The 15,402-nt window shown below is 36.2% G+C and overlaps 1 protein-coding gene across 4 annotated transcripts in view; it reads left to right on the top strand.

Annotated features, from left to right (window-relative positions):
• The window catches only part of CDC42SE2 (CDC42 small effector 2), a 102,844-nt gene that overhangs the window by 33,203 nt on the left and 54,239 nt on the right, over positions 1-15,402 (top strand). For 3 of the 4 annotated variants that reach the window (XM_023531896.1, XM_011362255.2, XM_011362257.2), the window contains one exon: positions 10,645-10,728. The gene's annotated coding sequence lies outside the window, so the exon portion shown is untranslated. Of the gene's footprint in view, positions 1-10,644; positions 10,811-15,402 lie in introns of those variants that run through there. The other variant, XM_011362258.2, reaches the window with a different exon arrangement.

Consider the following 15,402-nt stretch of genomic DNA (forward strand, 5'->3'; position numbering starts at 1 on the left):
AAAATATATAAAGTACCAGATAATTTTAAGCACTGTGAGGAAAAAGTGGTGCAAGATGGACTGCCAGGGTAGGGAAGGAGATTGCAGGTACAAATAGATGGCAAAGAAAGGGCTCAATAAAGAGACAATAAAAAAATAGCCATTACAGCATCATTTATGATAAAGGTAAATATTAGCAGCAGCCTAAATATCCATTTATAGGGGATTAAATATATCGCTATGCATCTATGTAGTGGAATATTATACAGCAAATACAAACATAAGTTATATAGAATGACCTCCCAAGATACATGAAGTGATAAAAAACAATGTGCAGAACAATACATAGAATGCTACATTTCTCACACACACACACATACGATATATGTAATTTTATAAATGCATAAAATCTCAGTGACATAAAATACTGTTGATAATGGTTAACTTTGGAATAGAGAACAAGGTTTGGGGACAGGAGAGTGAAAGTGAAATACTTTATATCCCATTTTACTGTGTTTATATACTACCTAGTCAAAATAAGTAAATAAGATGTAAGAATATAGAGGCTGTTTACCCAATTAGAAAATGATGAAAAACATACATTTATAAATCTAGTGGCCTAGATAGTGAATAAATAGGATAGTTAATGGAAACACGAACTCACTTCTGATGACCTGGAGGACTCGTCGATAATGACCGTTCTGGAGCAAGGCAAAAATCTTGCTTTGATTGGGTAAGGATTGTTGTGATCATGAGTGTAACATTTCGATTCATGTGACTTTTTTCACTCCTTTAATTAAATGGAAGGTGCATTAATTTCCTAGGGCTGCCGAAATGAAGTACCACAACAGAAATTTGTTGTCTCACAGTTCTGCAGGCTAGAAGTCCAAAATCAAGATGTCCACAGGGCCATGCTCCCCTTGAAACCTGTAGGGGAATTCCTCTTTGCCTCTTCCCAGCTTCTGAGAGTTTGCTGGTAATCTTTGGTGTTCCTAAGCTAGCAGCTGCGTAACTCCAGTCTTTTCCGTCTTTGTCACTTGGCGATCTTCCTGTTTGTCTTTATGTCTTCAAATGGCCAGATTCTTATAAGGACACATCATTTTGGATTATAGGCCCACCTTACTCCAGTATGACTTTATTTTAGCTGATTACCTCAGCAACAACCCTACTTTCAAATAAGGTCACATTCAGAGGTACTGGGAGTCAGGATGTCCACATATATTTTGGGTGGATGGGAAGGGGAAAAGGACACAATTCAACCCATAACAGTTTAATTAAGTCGCTTCCCTGTTATAGCCTTCCATATATGCAGTAATGTTTTGGAAAGTTGTGTGGAAAAATGAATAATGTTTTACAAGTTTAATTTCTAAGAATTTTTATTATAAAAGTTTTTTCTATGGGGAGTAAAAACTATCCCATCTTCCTGAATAAAATCAAACTTAGTATAGCATATTTATTGAAGCTAATGTTTTAATGAAAATGGAATTTTTTCTGTAAGTGTTGTAAAATAAAAATATGGAGATTGTAAATAGTTAAAGATGATAGTGACAGCCATTTTATGTGCTTTTTTAAAAAAAAAAGTGCTATGAGGATAGATACCTTATATTCTGTTTTTTTTTTGCATTTTTGTTCTCATGCATGCATTCAGCTTCTTTCCAGTTCAATTTAACCTCAAGATAAAATATGACAACATAGAGGACAAAGTTTTTATTTAGACGCATTCTTTTCAATAGTTTTATTTTTTGTACCCAAGGCCATTATAATTCTGTAAAACATTAGGAAACCTATTAAAATTCTTCCTTGCCTTTCCCTCTTTCTCCTGTATAAATCAGAAACTAAATATTTGTTAGAATATAAAGTCTTTTTAAGAGTTATTACATCCTTGGTAAGCCTTTTTGATATCATTTTACCCCTTGAGAAATCAACATTCTATCTGAATAAATTAACAAATTGTCATCTAAGTTTCTTTCTGGCTTTTCATACATTAAGTAAAAAATTTGGAGACTCTCCCTACTTTAATCAATGATTTTTTTTCCTTTAGAAAGTTCATTAATATAGAAAAAATTAATGTATTTAGCTATTTTTATGAGTACATCTGATTTCTTTGTAAACAAGCAGTTAAATCTCACATTTTGGGAAGTTTTCCTTTTTTATTAGGGTGGATTAGGGTAATGTGCTTTAATTGAGCAGCTTACTTAGTCATGTTTAAAAATATGAATTTAGGAGTCATAGAATCTTAGAATTGTTTTGAACTGTAGATATTTTCTAAACTGACATTCTTCCAAACATAGGAATCTTTTTGGTGTTGGTGGTCTTTAAAACCTCTAATGACTATGAATTTATCACCTTTATAGACTGTCCGGTATCTGTTGGGAGGTATTTATGCTTTTAGATGGTTCTTTCTTTTTTTAAACCAAAAATTGCCTTCTTGAAACTTCTACCCAGTGACTTTGGTTCCACCCTCTTTGACAACCTATAGTAAGTCTGTTTCCTCTTTCACATGCTATATGCTAAGGTCTACATGTATTTGAGGGTTATCACATCTTCCTCCTCTGCTTTTTGCTAGGCTGAAATCTCTAGTTTTCTGAACTATTGTAATATGTTTAGACTCCTCACCATCCTGCTTTCTCTTCTCTGGATGCTTTCTGGTTTATTAATGTCTCTTAAGATACGGCACTCAAAGCAGGATGCCATATTCCTGAAATTTTGAATTCGAAATTCTGTGCTGAGTTCCCCGCCTCTCCCCCACATGATTTGAAGGTGCAGCCAGGACTGATAACCTTGGCAATGCAAGTGCCCCAGAGGAAGGTACAGGATACATTGTAAGAGTGCTTTGCATAAATTGGCGGTTTAGGGAAACTTTGAAGGAGGTGATGACCATATTAAGTTCTGAAGAGTGTGTCAGGCAGAGGTGAACAGCAGGTTTGATGCCCTGTGAGGTGGGGGAAGATGAGAGGGAGAGAGCGCCTGGTGTGTTTGAGAACAGAAAGAAATACCCTTGTTTTTGGTTTAGGGAACTGAGTAGACGAGAGAATTTAATAATTTCATGTTATTAAATTGAATGGGGTTGGAGTAGAGGAGTGATGGGGGAAGAAACGGAGTTCAGTTTAGCTCGAGGCAGAGGTAGCACTTCAGGTGGAGATGTACTGTGTGCACTTGTATATGTGAGGTTAAACTGAAAACATCTACCTGAAGAGCTTTAGGCTAGAGACAGGGCTTTGGCTGGAGATGTAAATTTGGCTGACATCAGTATCCATGTGGTACTTGAACTCAGGAGTGTTGATGGGAGTAACCTAGGGGAGCATTTTTAGAGGGAAAGAGGAAAGCAAGGACAAAACCCTGAACTGTTATCTGATATTTGAGCTGAGAGCCTTTAGTGTTTTTGGCCGGATTATTTGGGAACTAGCAAAAAGGAAGGAAATCAAGGATGTTCTGTTATATTCATTTAGTAGAAATCTACCTAAATTATTTGATTTGAGGAGTGAAAATAGTCCTCTAATGATATTTCCTACTCAGCTATCACAATATCTGATACTTGTGTTTTTAGTCTACTTTGAGTTAAAGCATTGTCTTTATAGGAGTTACTTGTTGAAATGTAGAGATCTCTAAAGGAGAGCCGAAATTTTAATCCATTATTGGTGTTTTTAGGTCACTAGTTTTTTTTGTTTGTTTGTTTGTCTTCCTGGAATTCAGATTAAAGAGACAGACAGGAATTTGAGAAAGAATAGGTTTTGGAAACATGACATTGCTAAGGAGTATGGGACCATGGAGAAACCTGAATTTTGAAACATAAAGATCACCAAGCACCTGAATAAGAAATAAGGAGAGCCAGAGACACTGTGTGTGTGTGTGGAAAAGGGGGACTGTGAGTTGGAGAGGAAAGAGGTAATACTAAAAAGGGAATAAGAACATGTAAGAGGATGAAGAGCTATATATAGAGGGAAAATCTTGAAAGTGTCTCAGTTATAAATTAGGGTGACCACATAATTTATCTAAAGTGTGACATTTTGAGATAGAAAGGGGAATGGTTATTATTGCTAACATTGTGAAAACCTGCATAAACTGGGACTCACAAGCATATACAAATGCTTGGTCACTCTAGTTATAATGTACTTCTTTCACTAATAGTGTACTAAAATAGTACTAGTTTTTAGCTACAATGTGCCAAGCATTGTACTAAGTAAACACTTTGTACACCTTATTACATTCTTAAAATAATTCTCTGAGATAAGTGGCCTTGTCTTCATTTACAGTTGATGAAACCAAATCTCAGGAAGATAAAATATCTTACCTGCAATTCTCCATGGCAGTTAGAATTGGAAACAGTGAAATAGCCTAATATTGACATTAAATAAAATCCAGGTAAACTTGCAAACACTACATTGTACTGTAGTTGCTATGGTGTGTATATGATTTTAAAATGTTCTCTGAATATTATTAAGAAAATTACTATCATAATGTTACATTATGTTTTGAGCTCAACTCCCCTTCTGATATCATACTTCTTTCTGCAGGTTTACTTTGTGCCAGACTGTGTTCTAGGACTTTTATGTGTATTAACCTAACTTAAACCTCACAATAGCCTTATGAATGATTTCCGTTTTACAGTGTAGGAAAGTGAGGCATGGTGAATAACTTGCCCAAAGTCAACACAACTAGTAAGTAGCACAACCAGAATTTAAAGTGACAGTTTGACTCAGGAACCTGTTTTCTTAAACTGCTATCGTGTCCAGCCTCCTCTAGCCCATATTCTTCGTATGGACATATGTTTTCATTTCTCTTGGGAATGGATTTGTTTGGGTTCCTCTCACCGGTTCAACGTCCATGTGCCCACCACTTCGAAAGGCCAAAATTCAAAACGACAGTGTTTGGAGTAAGGGAAGGTTGACGGATTGAGAAGACTTCAGCTGAGAAAATGGGAGCCCTAATACTTCCTCAAATCCATCTTAAGGAAGTACTGAGCTCAGGCTTCTCTTAGGTCAGGGGAAGGGGATAATGGGAGGGGCTGTTTTTGTAAAATTCAACAGAATTCTTCTAATGATTAGCATGTCTATAGCCAGACAAAGCAGGAACTCTTATCCTGTAGGCCTTGGAAACACTGCAGTCTGGAACAAGATGGAGCTGGAGAGCATTTCACTCTTACATTTTTGGTAAGTGAGTGTATGTACCTTTTTAATAAGGTTGCCACTCTGTCTCCAAAATGATTGTACCATTTTGCATCCCACCATCTTTACTACCTCATCACTTCTTTTTTATTTTTTATTAAGGCATGGGCAGCCTTTTCAACCAGGTTCTGCAACTCCATCAGTTAGAAATATACTCTTTCCCCCTGTTTAAATATTTTGCCTCATTCACAGCTACCCACAGATACACCCTCACCTCTATGTTTCTGTAACGCTACCGAATCCTATACATTTAGGGTCTAGGAATGTTAACAGCACTAGCAAACAATAGCAAGAGCAAACCAAAATGTCTTGGGTCTTTAACAGTTTCACCACTGGCTATGGCATTATTGCCAGGTCACTGAATGGTTATATACATTTTTTTACAGTATACTTATGGAGGGAATAAATGGCAGTGATTTATTGCATTATGTGTAGGCAGTATACTGATTAGTTATGAGATTTGGGGTAAATTTCTTTACCTTTCTGAGTCTATAAAATGAGGAAATTGGATTTGATTTCTTACTGATCTTTATTTGTCCCTGCCAGATCTACATTTCTTTGGGAAGAAAAAAGGAATTGGTGTTTGACATTAAATGAGTGAGGAAATGGGACATGTATTTAGCACGTTTTTCATTCAACATCAAAGAATTAAATAGGGTCAAGGTCTGATAAGTTACTCTCTATTGGAGAAAAATGGAATCTACACAAAAATATTACTGTAAGACTTAGGACTTCAGCTTCTTTTAGTTTGATCGGCTTAACACTTAAATTGCAGTGGATTGGGGCACTTAATAGATTTTATTTTTAAATTTAAGAGTATGCGAACATTGGAAAGAATCATAAAGTTAGTCAAAATCAAATATCTCTGGGACTTTTGGGACTTCTGAATCACTATCTTAAAATCGGGACCTCCGATGCTAGGCAGGCCATCGCACCTTTGACCCGCAGTGACTCAAAAGATGTTCTGATGTGTGAAACATGCTGGGTATAAATAATAGAGCCTTCACTCATTTACTCTAGTTCTGCCATTTGGAATGATGTAGAACCAGCGTAATTTCTCTGACTGCCCTAAAAGAATTCAATGGTAGCGGTGTTAACGAATTTCTTTAAAGATGCAGTCCTTTTTTTGTATGGTGGAATTAAGACTGATTAACTTGGAGAGTAGAAATCTCTGGGTAGAGATGGGAGTACACACTTTGGAAATTATGCAAAATAAAATGTAATGGTTAAATTCAGCTAGGGGAATAATGCAGTTTGCTAAATCTCTCACTATAACAACAGATGGGGACGGAGGTGGCATTTAATGTGGTACAGAAAGCACCAAGCCATGCCAGCATTTAACAATTAAATTAGATCTAATTTCATGGTTTCTCATTAACTCTAAGCAGAACTTGAAGTACATTTTAGCATTGATACCCAGATGAATGCTAATCGAATGACTATATTAAAATGCCTTTTCATTCGACAATGAAATGGCATAATATTTTTTATCTAATTCTTACCAAATGTAATGAAAGACTGAGGTACTTCGTGAACTGTAATTGAATGAGTAATGTTGAAATCCACCAAATTTCCTTGTTGCCCATAGCAAATGATACTAGGTTAGAGTGCTGTTTTGGGTATATGTTTTCTTTGTGATCAGTAATTATGTTTTTAATCCTTAGCATTGAGATAATATACTTTTGAGAAAGTTGTTTTCTGAAGAGGAAGATTGTAGCCATGATTTTCAAATTCAGTGCATTGAAATGGTCCTACTTTTCATATAATTCAATCTTGTTACCAGTTATTAATATGCAATGAATTACTTTGTATTAAACTTAAAATAAACTGCACATATTTGAAGTGTCAGTTTGATCAATTTTGTCATGTATCACCACATTCAAGATAATAAAAATATACCCTCAAAAGTTTCTTTTCAACCATTTGTAGGCCTTTCCTTTTGCCCACCCACCCCTATTCCCAGGCAATCAGCTAAACTGCTTTCTATCACTAGAGATTGTAGAATTTTGTATAAATGGATTCTACAGCAGGGGTCCCCAACCCTTGGGCCGCGGATCAGTACTGGTCTGTGGCTTGTTAGGTACTGGGCTGCACAGCAGGAGGTGAGCGGCGGGTGAACAAGCGAAGCTTCATCTGTATTTGCGGCCGCTCCTCAGCGCTGGCATCACCGCTTCAGTTCCACCTCAGCATCAGGCATTAGATTCTCAGAGCACGGTCCCTGGTGCCAAAAGGGTTGGGGACCACTGTTCTACAGTGTATACTCTTGGTGTGGCTTGTTAGCATAATTATTTTGAGACTCATCGATGTCAATGAGTATATAATAGTTCCTTATTTTTTATTGCAAATAGTAATACACCGAACAGCTATACAGTAGTCCCCTTTATTGTGGTTTCGCTCTCCAAGGTTTCAGTTAACCTGCAGTCAGTCATGGTCCAAAAATAGTAAATGAAAAATGCCAGCAATAATTCATAAGTTTTAAATTAAGCTTCATTCTTAGTAGTACGATGAAATCTCTTGGCATTCCTCTCCATCCTGCCTGGGACATGAATCATCCCTTTGTCTGGAGTATCTACACTATATATGCTACCTTTGTGTTAGTCAATAGCTGTCTTGGTTACTAGATCGACTGTTGCAGTATTGCAGTACTTGTGTTCGAGTCACTCGTATTTTACTTAATGCCACGTTCACATAACTTTTATTACAGTATATTATAATTCTTTTATTTACTGTTATTAATCTCTTACTGTACCTAATTTATAAATTTTTCCTCCTAATTTATTAATTAAACTTTACCATAGGTATGGATATATAGGAAAAAACATAGGACATATAGGGTTCAGTACTATCTGCGGTTTCAGACATCCACTGGGGGTCTTGGAAAGTAGCCCCTGTGGATAAGGGGGACTACTGTACCCACCTTATCTATTCACTTATTGATGAACAGATTGGGTTGGTTCCAGTTTTGGGCAATTACAAATAAAGGTGCTATAAACAGTATTTTGTGGACATACACTTTCATTTCCTTAAGTACATACCTAGGAATAGAATAGCTACGTTGTATGGTGTGTGTTTAATTTTTTAAAGAAACTGCTAAGTTGTATTCTAAAGTGGTTTTACCATTTCATATTCTCACCAACAACATAAGAGAGTTCCAAATGCTTCATATCCTTGCTAACACTTGCATTTTTCTAATGATCAGTAATACTGGGCCTGTTCTCATGTGCTTATTTGCTATGTACATGTCATTGGTGAAGATTATGTTCAGATCATTTGTCCCTTGTTTTAAATTGTTTTTCATTATTGAGTTTTGAGAGTTCTTTATTCTGAATACAGGTCCACTTTCAGATAATATGATTTGCATATATTTTCGTCCACTATGTGGCTTTCATTCCGTTAACAATGTCTTGCAAATGGTAGAAAGTAGTAATTTTGATGAAGTCCTTTTTAATCACTTTTGTCTTTCATGTATCATGCTTTTATGTTCTAAGAAATCTTTGAGCCAAGGCCACAAAATTTTTTCCCTGTTTTCTTCATGAAGTGTTACAGTTTCAGGTTTTAACTTTAGGTCTATGATCCACTTTCATTTAATTTTTGTGTATGGCACGAGGTATGGATATCCAGTCTTTCCAGCTGCATTTGTTGAAAAGGCTGTCCTTTTCCCACTGAATTGCTGTTGCACCTTTGAGGAAAATCAATTATCTCATATGTATAGGTCTATTTCTGGCCTGTCAATTTTGTTCCATTAATCTCTTTGTCTCTGTTTATGCCACTACTACACTGTCTTGATTTTTATAGCTTTGTTAACAAATCTTGAAGTCAAGTTGTATAAAGCTTCCAATATTATTGTTTTTTGAAGTTGTTTTGGCTGTTTTAACTCATTTGTATGTCTTCATGAATTTTAGAATCAGCTTGTCAATTCTCTAAAAACTGATGAAATTTTGACTAGAAATGCTCCTCATCAGTTCGGAGGGAATTGACATGTTAACATAATTGAATCCACTGTTTCCATCATGATTTTTGAACATATTATGTAAATTTGTTGTCTTTGCATGTCAATTGATAATTTATTTCTATTTCATATTTTCTGATGACACTGTAAATAATATTTTAAATTTCAGTTTTGGTCTTTGAACAGTCATTCTATAGAAACAGAATTGTTTTTGAGTACTGGTTTTGTAAATCCTGCAGCCTTTCTAAACTCACTTATTAGTTTTAGTCAGCTTCATGTTTTCTTAATTTCATTTTCAGATTAAGCATAGTGCCCTAGTTCATTTTCAGTTTAGATTTGAAGAAATGTGTAGGTTTATGAAATGTAATGGGTCCATAACTTGCAAGGAGTAATGTGTAGCATCCCCACTATTTTGTCTTCATTTTTCTTTTAATGAGATACTAATATTCCTCATGATATGAACCTTGAAATTCCAGGCTACCATTATTTAAGTAGTCGAATTTATAGGTAATTTCAGGAAAGTAATTAATTCTAAGGGAGGAATTGTTGTTTGTCTTTATGGTTTTTATGGGATTCTGAGAATCCATTCATATTCTGTATTTTAGAAAGCTAGCTGCCTTGGTGATAGTTTTGGGAAGATGAGGGAGGGTATGTAAGGACTTTAAGGTTTGAGTCTCAGCACTAACTATGCAGATCACGGTGTGATTACTGAGATGAGGCAGTCCGAGGAAAAAGCGTCTGGGATTGTCAGTTCAGCGTGGACATGTTAGATTTTAGGCCTTTTGTTTATTGACTGTGTTAAATGCTTATATGTTTCTTTGGAGGCTTGTAAATGAGGAAATATCTTAGGTTAAAAACAGGCTGCGAGGTCGCATGGCTAGTCTTTTGCCCAGTCAGGGCCTCTGACTCCAAAGCCAATGCGGTTAATCCCTGTGCTATATTGTATCCTCAAGGCAGAGAAACGTGCTTGGCTTTGATAATAATAAATGTTCCCGGTAACTATTATAAATAAATAGAAGAGTTTGCAAGCTCAGGTGCCAACAGTGTCCAGACAGGTAACTGTGAGCTGGGTTGATGTCAGAGTGATGATATCTGCAGAGAACTGCAAAGCCCATGTCTCACTGAAGGATTTAGCTGCTAATCAGTTCCAGCAGGTTGTGACTTTGTGGGCATCTGGGCCCACTATTGCCAGATCTTCTGATTTTTTTTCAAAAGAGGTTAGGGATCTTGATTTTTATGTTAAATCTTCCACTGTTTCAATGTAGTCAGCTATCCTTTAACACGCTGTGTAGGCCAGCCTTGTGTGCATCCACTAAACAAACGTGTGTTGGGTTCTTCCCAGTGGGCAGCCTTTGGTAAGAGTCATACCTGGTATGCTGTAGACACTACCATTAATTTATGTGATGGGAAACAAGCACATTACAACCTTTGAAATGCAGGTCACTTAGTTTGAACACAGTGCTTAGTGAATCTGGTGTTTTTGAGTTCAGTTTTCATATGGGATTGCACCCTGCAGCTACTTGCCTCCTAATTGTACGCTGTCATTTGCAGATTGAGCCAGTTGTGAGTGTGTGGATTTTTGAGTGAAACCTACAACCCAGATGAGAAGAAACCTTCAAGGAACAACTACTGACAGTGAGTCTTAAGTCATCTCTATGCATAATGTGGAATGTTTTCAGCCCAGATAGCTGAATGGGTTAACTGTTGACAAGGAGTGGTGAGTCTGAATATCCCCACTGATAACCTAAATCTTTTCCTTACAAAGAGGACTACTTCTGCATTCTTAGCATCTGTTGTTGAATAGTAAGTTAATTTTTGTGAGAGAATGACAATAGTCTGGTTTAAGATAATTCTGTGTCTCTAAAAGTGCATTTAATGTATGATTGCAGTTTCACTTTCTTCAGTTAGGCACATCCATCCCTTCCTTTGCCTCTGTGTTTTTCTTTTTTCTTTTGTCCCTAGTCCAGATCATGCCACCCTCTGAGTGAGGTCTGTCTTCCTTGAAACATTCCGCCAAGCCTGAAGGGGATGGTCGTGATGGTTACCAGCATCTGTTCTGATCTTGGTTGTGCGAGGTCCCTTTGCCTTTGGAGGTGATTGTTTTAGAAATGGTCATGAGATCCAGTTTTGGCCAGTGAGAAATAGAAGTCTGCAAGAGGCCTCTGGAAAAGCTTTTCTTGTGTTTGAGAAAGAAGAAGAGAGACAGGTCCCTCTTCTCCCTGGAGCTTGTTTTATCTGGATGTGGCATCTGTAAGTGCTATAGCCATATCGAAGGCGTCCTGAAGGCGATGTCCTTAAGTTGGGCAGAGGCAAGAGAATTGTAGAGACATAGAACTGGAACCCTATTTGCTATGCCTAGAACCACCCTAATTGTGGATTCCTTGTTCTGTGAGATAACAAATTGCCTTATTGTTTAAGCACTTTTGCCCTTAGGCGTTCTATTACTCGCTGTGGAAATAGAATTCATTTCATTTCTCCCCTGATTACCCATTATCTTTTAGTGTCTCATGCATTTCTACTTGATTATGTTCTCTGCGGTCCAGTGATATACATTTGTGTATATCTCCTTTGTAGCACATTAAAAACTTGGTGAAGTCAAAGACTATGTTTATATCCTTGCTGTTTAACATTACTACTATCTTCTTCATAAAGCCATCAGTGTATATTTACGAATTGAATTATTTGAACACTAGAGTATTTGAAAAACCAGTCCACAGAATTGAATAATTATAAAGATTTTCTTTTAATTTACATCCTTTTACCACACTGCTTCCCTCTAGGATTATGAAGTTTGGCTTTTGATTTAAGATGACTGGTGTGTAACACATTTTCAAATGGTTCTACTCCTAAAATGTTGCTTATATTTGAGTATTGGCTTTCAATCTAATAAATTTTGCACAGAATAGTTTACCTTCTGTTTTCTGTGCTAATTATAGAAATGAGGGGCATGAGTTGTAAGAAACAATCAGGAATAATTTGTTTGGCTCCAGAATGTACATTCACAACAAACTCTCTAAAGTGTGCATCTCTGCTCTGCTCTTAGGACCTAATATTGTGTGTGTGTGGGGGGGGAGCGGGGGGCGATTCTGGGGCCGAGGGGGGGGGAGGGGTGGTGTCTGATAAGAGGTCTTGAGTCACAGGATACATTATTTAGTTGCTTCTATTTTAAAACTCTATGAAACAAAACCACTTTTTCTAACTCAAGATGTCATATACTCTTCTCTTCTTTAAATTCTACTATTATATATACTCTTGAAAAAGTAGGATAAGAACCTATTTTTCTTCCTGAAAAATCTGTGGTGTTGCTTTCAGTTATGTTAAGAAGGAAAATCATAAGCCTGTGTTGTAATCTGGTAACACATTCTAAATCCTTCAAAGTGATTTAATTGTAGGGAAGAATCTACTTTATTTTCCCCTTGATCAGTTGTGATTAAAATCTGGAGGAATAACATTTTAAGAAGATAAAGTTAAATGATGTGCTTGACCCATCAGTTTTAATTCAGTAATATTATTTAGTAACATAAAAGGTTTAAATCACTTCAATATACATTATGAAGAGTTTGTAGAAATGGAATCGTGTGATTTAAGCCAGATGAATCAGAATTATCTTAGGACATTTGCTAGAACTGCTGGGATAAAGGCACTTATATTTTTCTGCTGAATTTCAGCCTGAAAATGTTTAGTCATTAAATTCCTGGTAGCTGTCTGGACTGTAAAAGCCAGTTGAATGAGAAGCCATCACCGGAGGAGGAGAGCAGAGAAGAACCACGCCCTGGTCAGCTCAAGTGAGCTGCTCGATCAAGTCTTCCCTGAGGATAGTATACCTCCAGACTTTCCAGTGACATGAGCCAGTGAATTCCTTACTTAATCCAGTTGGCTTTGGATTTTATGTTACACATATATGAAAACATCCTAACTGACACATTCTCATTACCACCCACTTAGCACTATATAATGATAGCTCAAGGGTCTTACTGAAACTTGAATTGTGAATTAGGCAAATAGGTCTCTGATACAGGTGTGTGAGGTGTCAGGTAATGCAGTTTATTCATTGATTTGTTCAAGTATTGAGCACAAGAGTTAAGGGGTAAGTGAATACATAGTCCATACCATCTCTAATGGCGCTTATTATTTAACGGAAGAGGCTGACACTATGTGAATAATCCTACTAATGAATAGGTTCTTATTAATTGAGTTTAAGGGTCTAAAAGAAAAGGAATATTCATCATCTTGGATGATTAGCTCTTTGGTGGAGACTTCTGTTGAACCCTTGGCATTTCTAGAACTGTAAAACAATTGTGGGGAACCTAGAATATGACTGACTTTAAAAAAATTATATGAGTTATTATTAATCTTTTTTTCTCTAAGAAGGCATTAGAAAGGTACAGGACCACAATTCCTTCTTCAGAATCTTGGGGCCAGATGTGTTTTGGAATTTCAGGTTTCTTTGGATTTTAGAAAGGTTAATATGGTACCTATACTGTATATTTAGTGTAATATCTCTTTTTACTTAAGGGACAAGTGGCTTTCTATTACTAATAATACAAATAATAATGCCTTACATTAGTTGAACTGCTACATGCCAGGCTCTGTATCCTTTTCAAAATTTATCTTAACTTTAATAAATCATATTCATTTTTACACTTTACAAACTAAAAATTGTTCAGTTATTTCTACCTACTTACTTATATTGCACTTCAGTTTTAATCTTTGGTAGTCTATAAAACCTCTTACCTCTTTGGTGAGTTCATTTTTATGCTTTTAAATATATGTTTATTATACTTTATAATTTGTTGACTTATATCTATTTTATACATATATATATATATACACATATATATATCATCTTTAAAATATTTATATGGGCCTAGCATGTAGTAGGAGCTCAATGAGTATATATTGAAAATGTTAGTGTTTAAAATTATCTGATTAGTGAGGCATCTTGATAGCCTATGTTTTGGCTACTGATGAGAAAATATATCAAGTTTAGAGATGGAAAAAACATTTACTATTAAAAGTAGTTTCTTGGATTTTTGGTCATGTGGCCAATTTCTAATTCTATCAGTTTTCCATTCTGACTTCGCATCTTGCTGTAGGTACCATCCAACTAGAAACTCTCTAGTGGGTTTAGAAATTTAACGTGCACGCGCGCACACACTCCCAAACATACGAGGAATAATTTGTTCATCAAATGTGAGAGAATGAGGAAATGTGCACGTTGTACAAAAATTACTAAAATGCAGAGGTAGAATGGGATATTCATTCAAAAATTGCCCTTGAATGGCTCTGAGTTTCTCCTATCTTCGTTTGTAAATATCTATAAAGAAGGACTCAGGAGATTTTCAAGGAAGAGAATAACTGGCATTAGCTCTTTAATTTTGGCAATATGAACTAAATAACTGTAGCTAGAATATGTTTTTGAAAGTCTGATAATAGTCTTATACCTTAAGAGAATGGAAACTAATTTGGTTAATAGTCCAGGGTAGAAGTATCTGGAAATAATTGCCATGTGAGGGGCTGTGCTGCATTTATGTAAATAGAATTGGTGGCCTTAGTGTTGGGCCCTCAGCAACCAATCATAGGATGTGTAATAATCTTTACCACAGCAGCTGAAACTTATTCTAGTTGTCGCTGTGTGTCCCCCCTGAAAGGCCATGATTTCCATGAAGAAATCATAAAAACAGGTTTTTTGTGGTTTTGATTAAGGATTATTTTCTGGGAAGCATGAGAAAATACTCTGCTTGTTTTGTGCTGTATGGACAGAAGACATGCTTTTATAAAAGAAGCCATTTTATAAAAGAAGCCATTTCTTCTTTGAAAAGAAGTAGTCACATGCAACATACTTACTTTCATTTACTACCATCAAATATTTGTGAATACCTTTAATATACAATAAGTACTCCCTTAACATCGTCGATAGGTTCTTGGAAACTGTGACTTTTTAAGTGAAACCACATATCATGAAACCAGTTTTACCATAAGCTAATTGATACAATCAAGAGTTAAGTTCCTTTTGGTCTATTTATGGTCACAGAAGCATCACCAAACTTCTAAATAAAGACCCATAATATTTTGAATAGTAAACATTGAAGTAAGTGTGAGCTATACATATATTTAAGAAAGATTGATAAAACATCATTATTTTCCAACCCACTTCTTCCAGTTTAGGGTCACGGTGGCCAGAGTCTGTCCCAGCATCTCAGGGTACAAGGCAGCAACCCACCCTGGACAGGACAGCCTTTTGCTGCAGGGTGCACTCTTTTTTATGTGTGTGTGTGTGTGTGTGTGTGTGTGTGTGTGTGTGTGTGT

Source organism: Pteropus vampyrus, unplaced genomic scaffold (genome assembly GCF_000151845.1).
Source record: "Pteropus vampyrus isolate Shadow unplaced genomic scaffold, Pvam_2.0 Scaffold74, whole genome shotgun sequence".
NCBI lineage: Eukaryota > Metazoa > Chordata > Mammalia > Chiroptera > Pteropodidae > Pteropus > Pteropus vampyrus.